Source organism: Salmo salar, chromosome 10, assembly GCF_965601325.2.
Source record: "Salmo salar chromosome 10, fSalSal1, whole genome shotgun sequence".
NCBI classification, from domain to species: domain Eukaryota; kingdom Metazoa; phylum Chordata; class Actinopteri; order Salmoniformes; family Salmonidae; genus Salmo; species Salmo salar.
In genome coordinates, this window is record NC_138300.1 from 107,972,012 (window position 1) to 107,990,144 (window position 18,133).

The 18,133-nt window shown below is 42.5% G+C and overlaps 1 long non-coding RNA gene across 2 annotated transcripts; it reads right to left on the bottom strand.

The window, feature by feature from the left end:
* Nucleotides 1–409: 409 nt before the first annotated feature.
* LOC106590581 (uncharacterized) lies at nt 410–17,542 on the bottom strand. 2 transcript variants are annotated; one of them, XR_006757073.2, is made up of 3 exons: nt 14,315–17,542; nt 13,272–13,422; nt 410–569 (listed from the first exon to the last, which is right to left on the bottom strand). It is a non-coding gene; the product is annotated as an uncharacterized LOC106590581 (long non-coding RNA). The 2 variants fall into 2 exon arrangements; XR_006757074.2 differs by having other exon boundaries at nt 410–572.
* Between the last annotated feature and the right edge of the window lie 591 nt (nt 17,543–18,133).

Genomic DNA, 18,133 nt, shown 5'->3' on the forward strand with positions numbered 1-18,133 from the left:
GTGCAAATGCCGTTGTTTGAAATATAAATCATTTGATATTTTTGGGCAAAATATATATTTTTGTGGAATTTATAGAAATATAATCAGTAATGAAATGTGTAACACTCTGTATTTCCAAAGTACACATTGGCATACATAGTGTGTGTATGACCCATAACCTGTGTTTGTTTGGGTGGATGTGTGTATGTATGTATTCCATTTTTTATAAAAAATGGAATGGAGTAGAACAGCAAACACACACATGGCCACTGTTGGGGGGAGGGCAGGCAGGCCCACAACAATGGCCGTAGTTGAATGGAACAGCACTTCACCATAGTGACTCTGCTCTATATAATACATATGTTTATTTTATGTGATGATACAAGGCTCATACATAACAAATATTTTTGAAATGTTTTCACTCAGTGGTTGCGACTCCGACTGGGAGCCCCCGGTGCCAAGGTGCCCATCCCCCGATGAAGCTGGTTCATCCAGCCAGACAACTGCTATCTCCGGCGCCACACCTACCCCCGGCTGGCCATCTAGAGGTGGGAAGACGTCAAAGAAGCGGAGGAAGGGAAGCGTGGAACCTGCTGGCAGAGAGGTAGATGGGCGTTGGCACTCTGTGCTGGAGGAGGATGTAGATCAAATTCCACCAGTATTTTGGACGAAAAGGCAGCCAGGGCCGCAACTAGACATTACAGCGAAGTACAGCCCCCTTCAACTATTTCAGCTGTTTTTCACCCTGTCAGTTATTGATTCACTTGTATCTAACACCAACAAGTATGGAGCAAAAAAGCAAGCAGGCAAGAAAGATGCATGGATGCCCATTTTCATGCAAGACCTTTTCTGCTTCCTTTCGATTGTTATTTACATGGGGCTGGTGAAGCTAAAATCCCTCAAGGCTAACTGGAAAACATCTCTATCAACTGCCTTCCCCCCCCCCCCTCTCCACTGTCATGTCCTGTAAAAGGTTTTTATCTATCTTACGGGCGCTTCAAATCAGTGACCCTAAAGTTGATGAGGCCAATGACAAGAGGAGAGGCACTGCAAGGTTTGATAGGCTCTATAAAATTAGACCTCTCTATCCCAGCATGGTTGAGGCCTGCAAGACTTATTCTCAGCCCGCCCTGAACTTGTCAATAGATGAGAGGATGGTAGCCTCAAAGGCCAGAATCGGTCTAAAACAATACATGCGGAAAAAACAACAAAATGGGGATACAAGCTGTTTGTTTTGGCCGATTCTGTGTGTGCGTACACCTGCAATTTTTTGGTTTATGGGGGGAAAAGCTGTTTTGCGACCGGTAAGGGACTAAGTTATGATTCTCTCATGGAGCTGTTGGATTTTAACCTCTATGGGCTAGGTCCCACCTACTCAACAGCCAGTTGAATCCCGTGGCGCGATTTTCAAATACCTTAGAAATACTATTACTTCAATTTCTCAAACATATGACTATTTTACACCATTTTAAAGACAAGACTCTCGTTAATCTAACCACACTGTCCGATTTCAAAAAGGCTTTACAACGAAAGCAAAACATTAGATTATGTCAGCAGAGTACCCAGCCAGAAATAATCAGACACCCATTTTTCAAGCTAGCATATAATGTCACATAAACCCAAACCACAGCTAAATGCAGCACTAACCTTTGATGATCTTCATCAGATGACAACCCTAGGACATTATGTTATACAATACATGCATGGTTTGTTCAATCAAGTTCATATTTATATCAAAAACCAGCTTTTTACATTAGCATGTGACTAGCATGTGACTAGCATTCCCACCGAACACCGGTGAATTTACTAAATTACTCACGATAAACGTTCACAAAAAACATAACAATTATTTTAAGAATTATAGATTCAGAACTCCTCTATACACTCGCTATGTCCGATTTTAAAATAGCTTTTCGGTGAAAGCACATTTTGCAATATTCTCAGTAGATAGCCCGGCATCACAGGGCTAGCTATTTAGACACCCAGCAAGTTTAGCACTCACCAAAGTCAGATTTACTACAAGAAAAATGTTATTACCTTTGCTGTTCTTCGTCAGAATGCACTCCCAGGACTTCTACTTCAATAACAAATGTTGGTTTGGTCCCAAATAATCCATTGTTATATCCAAATAGCAGCGTTTTGTTTGTGCGTTCCAGACACTATCCGAAAGGGTAAATAAGGGTCGCGCGCACGGCACTATTCGTGACAAAAAAAATCTAAATATTCCATTACCGTACTTCGAAGCATGTCAAACGCTGTTTAAAATCCATTTTTATGCCATTTTTCTCGTAAAAAAGCGATAATATTCCGACCGGGAAATCGTTTTTTAATACAAAGAGAGTGAAAGTAAAAGCATGCTATCCCCTCATGCACGAGCCTCAGTCTAATGGCCCTCTGATAGAGCACTTGCCAAACGCGCTAATGTGTTTCAGCCTGGGGATGGAATTACATCGTTCAGCTTTTTGCCGCCTTCTGAGAGCCCATGGGAGCCGTAGGAAGTGTCACGTCATGCCAGAGATCCCCTGTATTTGTTAGAGATGATCAAGGAGGGCAAGAAATGGTCAGACAGGCCACTTCCTGTAAGGAATCTTCTCAGGTTTTGGCCTGCCAAATGAGTTCTGTTATACACAGACACCATTCAAACAGTTTTAGAAACTTTAGAGTGTTTTCTATCCAAAGCCAATAATTATATGCATATTCTAGTTACTGGGCAGGAGTAGTAACCAGATTAAATCGGGTACGTGTTTTATCCGGCCGTGCAAATACTGCCCCCTAGCCCCAACAGGTTAAACTTCTGGGGAGTGGCTACAAACTCTTTGTCAACAATTTTTACACAAGCCCTACCCTGTTCACAGACCTCAGGAAGCTGAATGTGTGGGCTTTGGCACCATTCGTACCAACAGAGTGGGCTTTCCGAAGACGAAGGTAAACGACATGCCTAAGCGGGCTGAGCGGGGTACGATGCGACGGATTCGTGAAGATGGCCTGCTCTTCGTGAAGTGGATGGATACCAGAGAGGTGGTGATGTGCATTACTATCCACAAGTCCTTCAGTGGCGATCACGTCATCAGGCGTGTGAAGGGCGCTACTGGGGCATGGACCACAAAAAAAATTCCCTATTCCTGGTGCTATCAAGGACTACAACAAGGGAATGGGAGGTGTGGACCTTTCAGACGCACTGATAGGATATTACAATGTTCTCCACAAGACCATGAAATGGTACAAGGCATTGTTTTATCACTTCATCGACATTGCTGTGGTCAATTCCTTCATCCTCCAGAAGGAAATGGCTAAGAGCTGTGGACAGCCCCCCATCTCCCAGCTAGACTTCAGGGAGCAGCTCACCCAGGAGCTTGCTGGCTACAGCACAAAGTCCACTGCATCACCTCACATGCCAAAGTTCATAACTGCAGGCATGAATGTGCCTCGCGGCCAAAAGGGCACAGCATGGAGGCGTCGTTGTGTTCTTTGCCGCATGAAGTCCCCCATCACCTGCAGCACGTGTTCGGTTTGCCTCTTCTTTACAGCAGAAAGGGACTGCTATGGGACATGGCACCAGCAGCAAAATATTGTGTAGAGGACTGAGGGTCTACCCGTAATTTTTTTTTCAACCTATTTTGCATTTAGTGTAGTTATTTGCATAAAAATGTACCTTTACCAATATTTTTTGCACATTTTTATAAAAAAGTGTTTGTTGGAATTGCATTTTGTTACTTTGTATATAGTTATTTGCACTAAAAATGTACCTTTTTTTGACAAATATTTTTTGCACTTTATAAAAAAAATGCGTTGATGGAATTGCATTTTGTTATGTTTTTATATAGTTATTTGCATAAAAATGTATAAAAAACTGCAAAATTTTTATAAAAAGTGTTTTTTGTGTTACAATTGCATATTTCTATGTTGTATATAGTTATTGGCATAAAAATTTATCAATTCAGTCACTTGGATACATTTGGGCAACTTGTTTGGGACACCTGGGTGACTTCATGCTAAATGTCATGTAGCTCACTCATTCCTGAAGTTATCAGTATGAAACTCTACACAACTACAGTTGCCCTCTTGTGTTCTCCAACTAAATTGTCCCCAGCATCCTATCTGACTGTTTGGCATTTGTTGTACTTTGAAAGATGATGCTACAACAATCACAAAACAGAAAACGTATGCTCTTTCTTTCTCTTTTCTTCTACCAGATCTATTGTGTTATATTCTCCTACATTCAAATTAACATTGCCACAAACTTCAGAATGTTTCCATTGAAATGATACCAAGAATATGCATATCCTTGCTTCTGGGCCTGAGCTACAGGCAGTTAGATTAGGGTATGTCTTCAGGCGGAAATTGAGAAGAAGGGGGGGTAGGGAAAGACTTAAAACTCAGGATTCTGTGAAAGCCTATCCCATTGACAACGTTTGTCGATTTTAAGCTTCCTGGAGCAACCGGAAGTTGTTAAAAACACCCTAAAGGTGTTTTGATATAACCAACCTACAGATTGTGAAAGTCACTGAATTCAACCCTGTGTAGATCAGTCAATTCTTAACGTAAAGACTTAAAAAACTCAGGTATCTGTGAAAGCCTACCCCAATGACAACGTGTGTCGATTAAGCTTCCTGTGCCAACCGGAAGTGCCTTAAATTGGGGTCACACTAGCTGTTTTGAAGGGTTAAAAAGTCACATCTTTCCAAAACTTCATGTGTGAGACTAGGCAACCCTCATGAACTGTAAATCAGTAATTTATCCCATCAGATTTGCAAAAAAACTAACACACACACAGCTAGGACATAGTGACACAGTGTGGGGCTTAGAGACACAATGCCTGCAATAGTTACCTTCAGTCGAACGATCAAAGAACCTAGAGCTCTGAAACTTTAGAAACCTGTTCTAGAGCTCAAGTCGATAGTGCACGGTGAGTTATGTGGCTCTAGAAGGTACTCAGACCAAGAAACAGCCTCGTACATTTGCAATATGTTCAATTCATTTTGACCATCACAAAAATGGCGACATTTAGAAATGTCCCAGAGTCGCAATACTAGGTGCATTGAAACCGCCTCGGCCCATAGAGACGGACCCCAACGTTTCTGTCCGATAGCTCATTCAAGGACCTCGTAGCAACGTCCTGAAAAAGTGGATTTTCAGCAACAATTAAGGTTGTTGCTCGGGCACCGAATTACCTATCGAGCCAAAACTTGGGCCTCACATAGGCCTACACATAATGTCAGAGCTGGACCCGCAGCTTGAACGTAACTGTGTTTTATGGTTTAAACTGAAGGCGCTGTGAATTATGGGCCTGCTCTGATATATGTGATAGTTGGCTTCTAAACGAGTTGGAAAAAGTGGATTTGGTGTCAGATGGTATCAGTTTGGTGTCAGAATGACATCTAATTGACTGATGGATGCTGACTTGCTGGGTGACAAGCGATGGAGAGGAACCAGAGTCACTGCCCGGCCATCCCGAGTTCATCGGGTCAGTCAATTTTGCATTTCTGCAGTATTTTTGAACATGTCAAATTCGTGATGGTAATGGTCATTTTGGACGTTTTTCAAAAAAATCGTTAAAAAAAAGTCCCACTTCTCCCTCATCATACATGACAAATAGACCATCTAGGTTGATTCATGGCTTAACATAGGGCTATATATCATTTGGGCAGTATAAATGCCATTTGGACATGGGTTTGGAAACCGACTTCCTATGATCGTACATGGCAAATGGACAAACATCCTCATTTGGTACATTCAATACTTTCATACATGTATAATTGACAAGAAAATAATTGGACATTTCATTTGGACATTTAAAAAAAAAAAGAAAAAGAAGTATTTATTTTTTACTTCCTATGAAATCATATTCCAAAATGAACAAAACATATGCCTTATGTACAAGCAAAAACAAAAAAAGTAGGTCAATAAAATGTCAAGTATGTTCATACAGCTCTTATACATGTGTAATTGACCAAAGAAAAAATCACATTTTTCGAAAAAAACGGTCCAGAAAGCACTTTTAAGGGGGTGATAAGTTTTCCATTTTTTTCTTAATTTTTTCCAAATTTGACTCTTGGGTGTTGACTTGTGTTATATTTGCAATAAGAAAATCCACGGTGGAGCGCGCTCGCCATCTATAGGATTTTTGGGTGTGACACTTGGCATTTGCCATATCAAATTTGCAATATGATTTGGATGAATGTGGACCAAATTGAGTGGTATTGTCATTAGGGTGTATGATTCGTGCAGTGCCAATATGTTCCCATTCATTTTTGTCCATTTCATGGGGGTCTTCCCTTACTTAACGAAGATTCCCTATCCCGACCGTTCATCACGGTGTGTGCTCCTAGAGGTGTGAGTATGGGGCAGTACCTAGCAGATCGACTAAGGGCAGGAGAGGGTTGGCGGTTTTTGGGAAGAGTAGGGACTCTGAGCTGCATCATAGTCTTGGTAACCTTTCTGATATATCCAGATCCACCACCTTCCGGTACTAATTATATGACACCATTGTCATTGAGAAGAAGTAAAAGAAACTATATAATACACTGATGAGTGACTTATAGAATAAAGAGTCAAAGATGTAGGATTTAAGGTAAACATTAAACAATTCCCCAGGAAAGCAAATAACTTTACAGGGATTGGGTTGGCCAGATTGAAGTACTCGGCCAACCCACCTCGGTTCACTTAAATTCCTGATGAGTACCAGTGTTATAGATACAAGAATGGCACCGAGAACTTAGATGATTTTAATGGCTGTAACGCAATCGTTAATGTGACTGACTTAGGTTTAGAAGTACAGGACAAATTCTTAACCTCACAGCACCTATAACTGATGTAGGGTGGGCTAGTACCAGCAAAGGACACATATGACAGAAATGACCAAAAAGGGTGGTTAGGAACTTGCTCCCCGGGGTTATTGGTCCAACCAGTTCGAGTTAGTCATCAGAGGCCAGTTATAGGAGGCTAAAGTAGGCACAGGAGGAGTTTTGACCAGGATGGGAGTAGCTTTGTCTAGATGGATGCTATTGGCATCCTCAGGGAAGTTCCAGATGAATACAAAGCTATGAATCAAATAGGTGAAGACTTTACCACTACATTATTTTGGTGGTTGACAAAAAATAAAAATGTGGATTGGATTAATGACATTATTATAAATCAACAGAGATTCATGAATGAAACCGGAGATGCAGTAAAGGGGTTCTCTGACCAATTATCCGCCACCCCCCTCATGACCTGGTAAAATAGACTGACTCTCGATATGTTATTGGCTGAAAAGGGCGGGGTATGTAGAATGATTGGGGTTCATTGCTGTACGGTTATTTTTTTAATAAACACAGCTCCAGACGGATCAGTGTTGTAATCACTGTGTTGTGGGCTGCTTTCATCTGTATGAATGTGTTAGTATTGTGTGGTTGTTGTTTGGTCCCTTGTGCGAGAGGTCTCATTTCTAGGGCTCTGGAGGGATCGATGACGGAGCAGATGGTGAGATACGGACAGATTCCATTTTCAGACCAGGGTGATGACAAATACCTACTGCCGAGCCTGTTGGAGGATTCATTTAATTACAAGGAGCCCATGTTAGATGAGACTGTCTTTAATGTTTAGGAAGACTGTTTCTTTAAATGAAGGTCATATCAAAATCCTAGCCGGAAGAGTTATGACTGGATATAGGCCTGGAACAGTCATTGATGAGCTGTGATGCAAATGTATGTATTGATTCCGTTTGAATTTAGTTTGATTTGTTGTGACATTTATGAATCCAATAAAAATAGATGTGTAATAGTGTGTGTGAAATATTTAGTCAATAGGGAGGATTGATAAGATAATTGATCTGTTTAAGGTTTTGACTAAACTATTCCACTCTGAAACCATATTACTTTGTGAAAGGTATTAAAAACTATAATCCAATACTGTGTGTGAGTAGACTGTTTAAGACTAAGACACTGTTACTATTTCAAAATAGAAGAAAAAGAAACGCACACCTATTAAGGTGAGGTGCTGGCTAGCGGAGTATAAAACTTGAAAATAAGGGAGAGCTGCACACTCTAGGAGCTCAGATGCAAAAATGTAATATCCAACGTTTCGACAGCCAAGCTGTCTTCATCAGGGTATCATCACAAACACTGCAAGATGACTCGTTTATATAGTGTCAGAAGACACACAGGTGTCTGTAATCATGGCCAAATGTGGCCTAATATCATTGGTTAACTCTGAAATATAAAAATGGCATACAAAAGAACAAATGGATAGCATACGATCATAGATACATTTTAGACTACACAAGCTTACAAACAATTACAATGGCAAAGTCACAAAAATCACAAGAATGGCTTCAAATCAGTCTACATTGAGACCGAAGGGAGCAAGGGTCTTTAATTTAAAGATCCAGGCAGCCTCTCGTTTTAACAATAAATTATCAAGGTCACCCCCCCTCCTAGGGAGGGTGACATGTTCGATGCCAATATAACGCAGAGATACGGCCCACTTCCATAAAGTGGGCCGCAACTGGGTAAGTCAAGTTTTTGCACCTAATGGTGCTACGATGCTCTGAGATACATACTTTTAATTCACACTTTGTTTTAACCACATCATTTTTACCACAAGGACAAGTTATAAGAAAAATAACTGCCTTAGTGGAGCACGTGATAACACCTTTGATTGGGATCGATTTCCCTGTTTGTGGGTGTTTGAAGGATTTACATTTATAAGTGCCATTGCATTGAGCACAGCCATTACACTTGTAATTTCCATCCAGTAGGGGCGCAAATAGACGTTGTTCAGGAATATCTTGGGGTGGTAAATCAGAGTGTACCAATTGGTCTCTGAGATTTCTGCCCCGCGAGAATACGACCAAGGGAAGGTCCGAAAACACATTACCGAGACTATCATCGGATTTTAGAATGTGCCAATGTTTGAGAACGATTCCCTTAATTTGTTCAGAGCACTTTGAATAGCGGGTAGTTAGAACGCAAGAATGCGTCTTTTTGCGAGACTGACCTTGAAAAAGGTCATTTCTCGTTTTGTTTTGAATTTTCTCAATGGCAATATTAATCTGATCATTTTTGTACCCCCTCTCCTTGAACTTTCTGTGCGTCTCAGCCATATTTCTGTCAATCTGATTGTTTTTTACAAATTCTTTTGATTCGACAGAATTGGCTGTAGGGCAAACTATACTGCTCAAAAAAATAAAGGGAACACTAAAATAACATCCTAGATCTGAATGAATGAAATAATCTTATTAAATACTTTTTTCTTTACATAGTTGAATGGGCTGACAACAAAATCACACAAAAATAATCAATGGAAATCCAATTTATCAACCCATGGAGGTCTGGATTTGGAGTCACACTAAAAATTAAAGTGGAAAACCACACTACAGGCTGATCCAACTTTGATGTAATGTCCTTAAAAAAAGTCAAAATGAGGCTCAGTAGTGTGTGTGGCCTCCACGTGCCTGTATAACCTCCCTACAACGCCTGGGCATGCTCCTGATGAGGTGGGGGATGGTCTCCTGAGGGATCTCCTCCCAGACCTGGACTAAAGCATCCGCCAACTCCTGGACAGTCTGTGGTGCAACGTGGCATGGTGGACGGAGCGAGACATGATGTCCCAGATGTGCTCAATTGGATTCAGGTCTGGGGAACGGGCGGGCCAGTCCATAGCATCAATGCCTTCCTCTTGCAGGAACTGCTGACACACTCCAGCCACATGAGGTCTAGCATTGTCTTGCATTAGGAGGAACCCAGGGCCAACCACACCAGCATATGGTCTCACAAGGGGTCTGAGGATCTCATCTCGGTACCTAATGGCAGTCAGGCTACCTCTGGCGAGCACATGGAGGGCTGTGCGGCCCCCCCAAAGAAATACCACCCCACACCATGACTGACCCACCGCCAAACCGGTCATGCTGGAGGATGTTGCAGGCAGCAGAACATTCTCCACGGCGTCTCCAGACTCTGTCACGTCTGTCACATGCTCAGTGTGAACCTGCTTTCATCTGTGAAGAGCACAGGGCGCCAGCGAGGAATTTGCCAATCTTGGTGTTCTCTGGCAAATGCCAAACGTCCTGCACGGTGTTGGGCTGTAAGCACAACCCCCACCTGTGGACGTTGGTCCCTCATACCACCCTCATGGAGTCTTTTTCTGACCGTTTGAGCAGACACATGCACATTTGTGGCCTGCTGGAGGTCATTTTGCAGGGCTCTGGCAGTGCTCCTCCTGCTCCTCCTTGCACAAAGGCGGAGGTAGCGGTCCTGCTGCTGGGTTGTTGCCCTCCTACGGCCTCCTCCACATCTCCTGATGTACTGGCCTGTCTCCTGGTAGCGCCTCCATGCTCTGGACACTGCGCTGACAGACACAGCAAACCTTCTTGCCACAGCTCGCATTGATTTGCCATCCTGGATGAGCTGCACTACCTGAGCCACTTGTGTGGGTTGTAGACTCCGTCTCATGCTACCACTAGAGTGAACGCACCGCCAGCATTCAAAAGTGACCAAAACATCAGCCAGGAAGCAAAGGAACTGAGAAGTGGTCTGTGGTCCCCACCTGCAGAACCACTCCTTTATTGGGGGTGTCTTGCTAATTGCCTATAATTTCCACCTGTTGTCTATTCCATTTGCACAACAGCATGTGAAATTTATTGTCAATCAGTGTTGCTTCCTAAGTGGACAGTTTGATTTCACAGAAGTGTGATTGACTTGGAGTTACATTGTGTTGTTTAAGTGTTCACTTTATTTTTTTGAGCAGTGTATTTTTCAAGGGAAGTGGGTGACAACTATCAGCCCTCAACAAACTGTTACGATCAGTAGGTTTCCTGTAAAGATCAGTATATAGAACATTATTTTCACACAAGATCAGAAGATAAAGAAAACTGATTTGACGTATATCAGATTGCATAGTAAATCTCAAATGTTCAGAACAGGAGTTAAGAAAAGCATGGAATGCCTGGAGCTGTTCTGCATCACCCCTCCATAGAACAAAAATATCATCAATATACCGTTTCCAAATAATGTTAGGCAAGAAAACATTTTTGAGAGGGTTGAAAATGGACTGTTTCTCCATGTAACCCACATACAAATTAGCATAGTTAGGAGCCATGGGGGATCCCATAGCAGTACCATTCGTCTTAATAAAGAAATCATTTAGAAACATGAAATAGTTATGTGTGAGTACTATTTCAGCTAATGTTATAATGCAGGCACTGGAAGGTAGTTCATTAGGGTCACGTTGCAGAAGAAAATGTTCCATGGCTTCAATACAGCCCTCGTGTGGAATATTTGTGTATAACGACTCAACATCAAAAGTAACTAACAAGGTATTCTCAGGGAGAGGATCAAGAGATTCAATGATAGAGATCATACTGCTGGTGTCCTTTACAAAGGAGGGGAGCTGTTCTGCGAGTGGTCTAATAAAAAAGTCGATAAAGGGGCCGTTACTGCATCAATGCCCGCTACAATAGGGCGCCCTGGAGGTTTTGTAACACTATTTCAAAATGAACAGGGCATAGATGATAAGACGACCTTGTGAAAGTAACAGGAAAATGGGCCTCCCTAAGTTAGGTGGTCTGTACTGTGGAAAAATACAGCCGCCTAAAGTGGGGTGGAGTTCCCTACTGATGTAAGTTCATTTGTGTGTGTGTGTGTGGTAATATAAAAGGCTGTGTGCATTGTATGAATTTTAGAGCTCTCGTAAAAAAATATTCTGATCATTGTAGACTAGGTCTCAGTCGGTTTCTTTCAACCGGAACCTTACACCTTCTGGTATACAAACTGAGTAGTTAAATTGAAGTTCGGTTTAAGAACATTGATAACTTAATTCCCGTAACAGAAAGCACCTGCGTAATTTCTCACCCAACTCACTCATGTACTTGGCCATATCACATTTGACATTGTCTGTAAGCTTGAGTTAATTTGCACAAAAAAAATCATTAAATGATGGAAAGACCTGTGTGTTGTCCTTGTTAATGCAGACAGAGAAGAGCTCCAACTTAATCATAGCCATAATTTTGTCACGCACATTGAATATAGTTGAGGAGGGTGCCTGTAATCCTAGATTCAGATCATTCAGGCGAGAAAAAAACGTCACCCAGATAGGCCAGTCGTGTGAGAAACTAGTCATCATGCAAGCGGTCAGACAAGTGAAAATTATGGTCAGTGAAGAAAACTTTAAGCTCGACTCAATTAAAAAAAATATCAATACTTTGCCCCTTGATAACCAGCGCACTTCTGTATGTTGTAAAAGCGTTACCCGCTCCTCCGCTCTCTCCACTGGCTTCCAGTTGAAGCTCGCATCCGCTACAAGACCATGGTGATTGCCTACGGAGCTGTGAAGGGAACGGCACCTCCATACCTTCAGGCTCTGATCAGGCCCTACACCCAAACAAGGGCACTGCGTTCATCCACCACTGGCCTGCTGGCCCCCCTACCTCTGAGGAAGCACAGTTCCCGCTCAGCCCAGTCAAAACTGTTCGCTGCTCTGGCACCCCAATGGTGGAACAAGCTCCCTCACGACGCCAGGACAGCGGAGTCAATCACCACCTTCCGGAGACACCTGAAACCCCACCTCTTTAAGGAATACCTAGGATAGGATAAAGTAATCCTTCTAACCCCCCCCCCCCCCCCCCTTAAAAGATTTAGATGCACTATTGTAAAGTGGTTGTTCCACTGGATATCATAAGGTGAATGCACCATTTTGTAAGTCGCTCTGGATAAGAGCGTCTGCTAAATGACTTAAATGTAAATGTAAATGTACATGTTCGCTGCCCATATCATTGCATAGTGCAGAAAACACACGAGAGTTCAGGGGCCTTGCTTTAACAAAGTTAACAATTTTCACTACCATGGCTAAAACGTCTTTCAAGCTGTCAGGCATTCCCTTGGCAGCAAGAGCCTCTCGGTGGATGCTGCAGTGTACCCAAGTGGCATCGGGAGCAACTGCTTGCATACGCGTTACCACTCCACTATATCTCCCTGTCACGGCTTTTGCGCCATCAGTAGATACCAACATGAGCAGCAGCTATGTTTGGCTACATATGGACCGTTAGTGGAATTCTCGCGAGAGAGTAATGGTTAATGTGATTGGATGTTATTTATTTGACTAGTGTTATTTCGCTGCACACTAGATGGTTTCTGTTTATTTTTGGCAGTAAAAAGAGGCTACTCAAGCTATAAAAAAAAAACTAATCCAAATGTATAGCCCCATTGGAAAATAAAAATAGACTGTTTGAAAATGTGAATAAAAAGAAATGTAATAAAAAAATATAAAAATCACATTTTTATTTTGCGTACCCCTGGCGGCATTGCGTTTGGGAATACCTGGCTTAGGGGATACTTTTTTTGCAGTCATCGTAGGGCAGGCAGAGCAGGACAGCGGTCAGGATGCCAGAGTAGGGCAGGACAGCCCTCCCGGCCAGCTGGATAAACTCCCTCATCCACGTCATGGCTGTCAACTGGATCACGTCATTGGCTAGGAGAAACCCAGAGAAAACAGTCATTCTGGTGTCAGGTGGGGAGTTTGATAAGATTGATTATGGTTCTATGTTAAGTGGTTCTGTGATAACGTGTTATAAATTGTCAGGTGAACTCCTGAGCTTGCAACTTTCATTCCATGAGGGATTACAGTGAGTAAGTCACATTTTAGTTTAGTCTAATGGAAAGAACAGGCCTGGATTGCACTACAGTGGTATATTGAAAGTGGGTGCTTGAAACAGAACATGAATTAACATTGACAATTAAGGCCATTTAAAAACAGAAAATATTCGAAGCAATGCAAGCTCTCGCTGCCACTATCATTACATTGCAGCATTAGAACAGGTCACGTTACCCCTGTGATGGTTAGTGTGGGGAAAGCTTCTGGCTACTGTTCATTGCTGGGTTCCTCTAACACACACGCAATAAGCACAGCTATATGAAGCTGTTACTCTCCATTGTCCTGTTTACGTTTCATTCAAAATCACAGGTCATTTAGAGTCCCATAACAATTGTTCATTTTAAACCCTTATAGTGGCTTACAGCTCAATCTAATGACCTATTCTTGAAATGCCACTTTACCTGTAACTAAGTTCAGACTCAGACACCTGGCAATGGATGACCAGGATGTTGGCCATCTCTGCAAACTTGACACTAGAGTGAGACTTCTTGATCTCTTTGAGGAACTCTCCCAAGACAACTTCACACATGAAAGACAAGAAACAGTTACAGTTTCCTTCATATAGAGCAGGAGTCTTCAACCCTGTTCCTGGAGTTACCCTCCTGTAGGTTATTGCTCAAACCCCAGTTGTAACTAACCTGGTTCAGTTGATCAACCAGCTAATTATGAGAATCAGGTGTGCTAGATTAGGGTAGAAGTGAAAACTTACACGACAGCAGCTCTCCAGGAACAGGGTTGGAGAGTCTGATATAGAGTGTAGCAGCCCAAGGAGAGGGGAGAACAGGGAGTGCTGCTGTGCCCTAGGATCTGGAAGAGTCCATCAAGGATTTCTGGCAGGTAGTCCAGGAGGTTGATGTCCGGGATATATTTACAAACTAGTATCTGAAGTAGGTGAGAACCAGAGAAACAACCTCAAAAGCTATTAATACAGCTACAAGAGTGTTAATCAACTTTAATAAGGCACACTTTTTAACCAAAACTTTAATGAATGGCTATTAAAGGAAATGAAGTAAAAGAGTTTGATGAATAATGATATTACTGTAAAATGATCGAAACTTGTCTTATTCTGCTCGTCAAGAATGTTTTACTGATACAGACCTGCAAACCTTGAAGAATTTTTATGAGTACCACTTCAGTTTGGCCACAGCACCCCCGGCCCCGCGACGGCGTGGACTGCTTCAGTAGACTCACTATCGAACGTTACGTGTATGATCTATGTAGTAATATTATTCATATCTCATAGCCATTTGCTTTGCTAGTTATAGCCTAGTGTTAGCTAGCTAGCTAACATTGAACCTGGTTGGTTAGCTACCTGCAGATTCATGCAGGATAGTAACATTATGATTTGGGATTATGGTTCTTTCTTTAGCTAGCTAGCTAGCTAGCTAGCTACCAACATGTCTAATCAAAAAGATGGTTGTAACAATTTTAATAGAATGTTTATGATGTCACTGCGACAACTGTTGATAGCCAGAGAGAATTTACCAGCTACGTCTATCTACTCCGATTTCAGAGCACTCTCGACTGTGTGTGAAAGAGTGCAGAATAACTGACGGATTTACGAACGCTCAGCACTCGTTGAATATGGCCGGTGTCAGTAAACGTTGGCAAAAAAACAATTAAATTCTTTCCAGCAGCAGTTAGTCACCAACACTCTGGACAACATAACAACAGCATAACCAGCTCTGCTAGGGCGAGTAAAATGGTCAGTGATCTTTTCTCTCATGTGTGCTTGGAAGTAGCTAGCAAGCAAGCCAATGTTAGCCAGTTAGCTCGGGTGCTTTACTGCTGTTAGGTCAAAACACTCTACTCCTCGGCCAGTGTTCAGTGTGCGCTCTGAACGCGCCGAGAGCAACAGTCTCTGAATTTACGAACGGACAATCTGGCAACGCTTAGGATTACGAATGCCCAGGGCACACACTGGCACTCCAGATTGAATTTACAAACACACCCGTAGTATAAACCAGCAATTAGTCTTGAAATCTTTGGTTGTTTAGATAACAAGGTGGACGAAATTAGGGCACGAGTTGCCTTCCAGAGAGATATCAGGGATTGTAACATTCTCTGTTTTGCGGAAACATGGCTCACTCGGGATATGTTGTCGGTACAGCCACCCGGTTTCTTCATGCATTGCGCCGACAGAAACAAACATCTCTCTGGTAAGAAGGGTATGCCTTACAATTAACGACTCATGGTGTAATCACAACAACATACAGGAACTCAAGTCCTTTCATTCACCTGACCTAGAATTCCTTACAATCAAATGCCGCCAGCATTATCTTCCAAGAGAATTCTCTTCGATTATAGTCACAGCCGTGTATATCCCCCCCCCCCCAAGCAGATACCTCGTGGGCCCTGAAAGAACTTCACTGGACTCTATGTAAACTGGAAACCATACATCCTGAGGCTGCATTGTAGCTGGGGATTTTAACAAAGCTAACCTGAGAACAAGACTTCCTAAATTCTATCAGCATATCGAATGCGCGACACGAGCTAGTAGCATTCTGGATCATAGCTACTCTAACTTCCGCAATGCATACAAAGCCCTCGCCCGCCCTGCCTTCGACAAATCTGACCATGAGTCCATTTTGTTGCTCGCAGCCTATAAACAGAAACTAAAACAGGAAACGCCCGTGCTCAGGTCTATGCAACGCTGGTCTGACCAATCGGATTCCACGCTTCAAGAATGCTTCGATCACATGGACTGGGATATGTTCCGGATAGCCTCAGACAACAACATTGATGTATACGCTGACTCAGTGAGCGAGTTTATTAGCAAGTGCATCAGAGATGTCGTACCCACTTGCCTTAAAACCTTTTCCTAACCAGAAATCCTGGATTGATGGCAGCATTCGCGCAAAACTGAAAGCACGAACCATCGCTTTTAATCATGGCAAGGCGACTGGAAACATGACTGAATACAAACAGTGCAGCTATTCCCTCCGCAATGCAATCTAACAAGAAAAGCGTCAGTATAGAGACAAAGTAGAGTCAAAATTCAACGGCTCAAACATGAGACGTATGTGGCAGGGTCTACAGTCAATCATGGATTACAAAAAGAAAACCAGCCCCGTTGCGGACATCGACGTCTTGCTCCCAGACGAATTAAACTACTTTTTTTGCTCGCTTTGAGGACAACACAGTGCCACTAACACAGCCCGCTACAATAGCCTGTGGGCTCTCCTCCTCCGTGGCCAATGTGACTAAAACATTTAAACGTGTTATCCCTCGCAAAGCTGCCGGCCCAGACGGCATCCCTAGCCGCGTCCTCAGAGCATGCCCAGACCAGCTGGCTGGTTTGTTTACGGACATTATTATTTATTTATTTTGGTTTATTAATTCAACCATTTAAAAAAAACAAGCACACATAAAACTTGAAAAAGCCATACACGCACATGAATAAAATCATCGAGGATAACACATAATAAAGTCTGGGACTTATTTCCATTGTGGTCCTCTTGAGACAAGATGGCTAGACAAGATCGAACACAGTATGGCAGTGAAATAATAAAACAAAAACATCTCTCCCATCATTCCAGTTACATCATAGGGGTTATTCATTTGGGCACAGAAGACAGCAAACATTTTTACTTTATTTTTAAAGCTGCCCAGAGAGGATGTTGTTTTTATTGGCAGAGGCAACTCATTCCATTCTGAGGCTACAGTATACAAGAAAGTACCTTTCCCAGCATTACTCCGGAACCTGTATAAGCACACATCCGCAACACCTGATCTGGTGCTGTGATTATGTGCCTCCCTAACACGAGGAAAGTAATCAGTTAGATATCTGGGCGCAGGACCATAAATAATCCTGTAAACCAAACCTAGTCTAATCTGGGACACCCTGGCCTCAACAGGCAGCCAGTTTAGTTCCTGAAAGCAGCTCCTGCCTATGTGAGTACGTAGACTCACCTTCAATACTACCCCGATCAGCTTATTCTGGGCTATCTGGAGCTTCCCATTCATAAGTTTAGATAAGCCCCCAAACCAGCAAGTACTAGCATAGTCAAAATTGCATTGAATGAGGGCAGTAGCTAGCACTTTCATGGAGTCCTTATCAAGCAGCTTGGACCTTCTAGCCAAAAACTTAGTCCTGGCATTAACCTTCCCTAGCACTTTATTGGCCATGCTCACACCTCCCAAGTAGCTAACAGAGGTTTTAATAGTCAGCACCTCGCCCCACAATTCCATACTGATTTCAGAGGACCTACTCAATTTAGGTCTGGATGCAAAAATAATTGCTTCAGTTTTCCCTAAGTGCAGAGATAGCTTATTATCTCCAAGCCATTTGCTAATGTTAGTAAGCTCTGTGCTAAGTATACTCTCCAACATAGTTTTACTTTTGTGAGACACCATGTAGCGGTATTTATTAGAGAGGGGTAAGGATAAATATTTTGTTGGGGCGCCAGGCAGGTATTAACCATGCCGAAAGGAAAAGAGTAGAATAGAGAGAGTACCACTACCAAATCAAATCAAATTTATTTATATAGCCCTTCGTACATCAGCTGATATCTCAAAGTGCTGTACA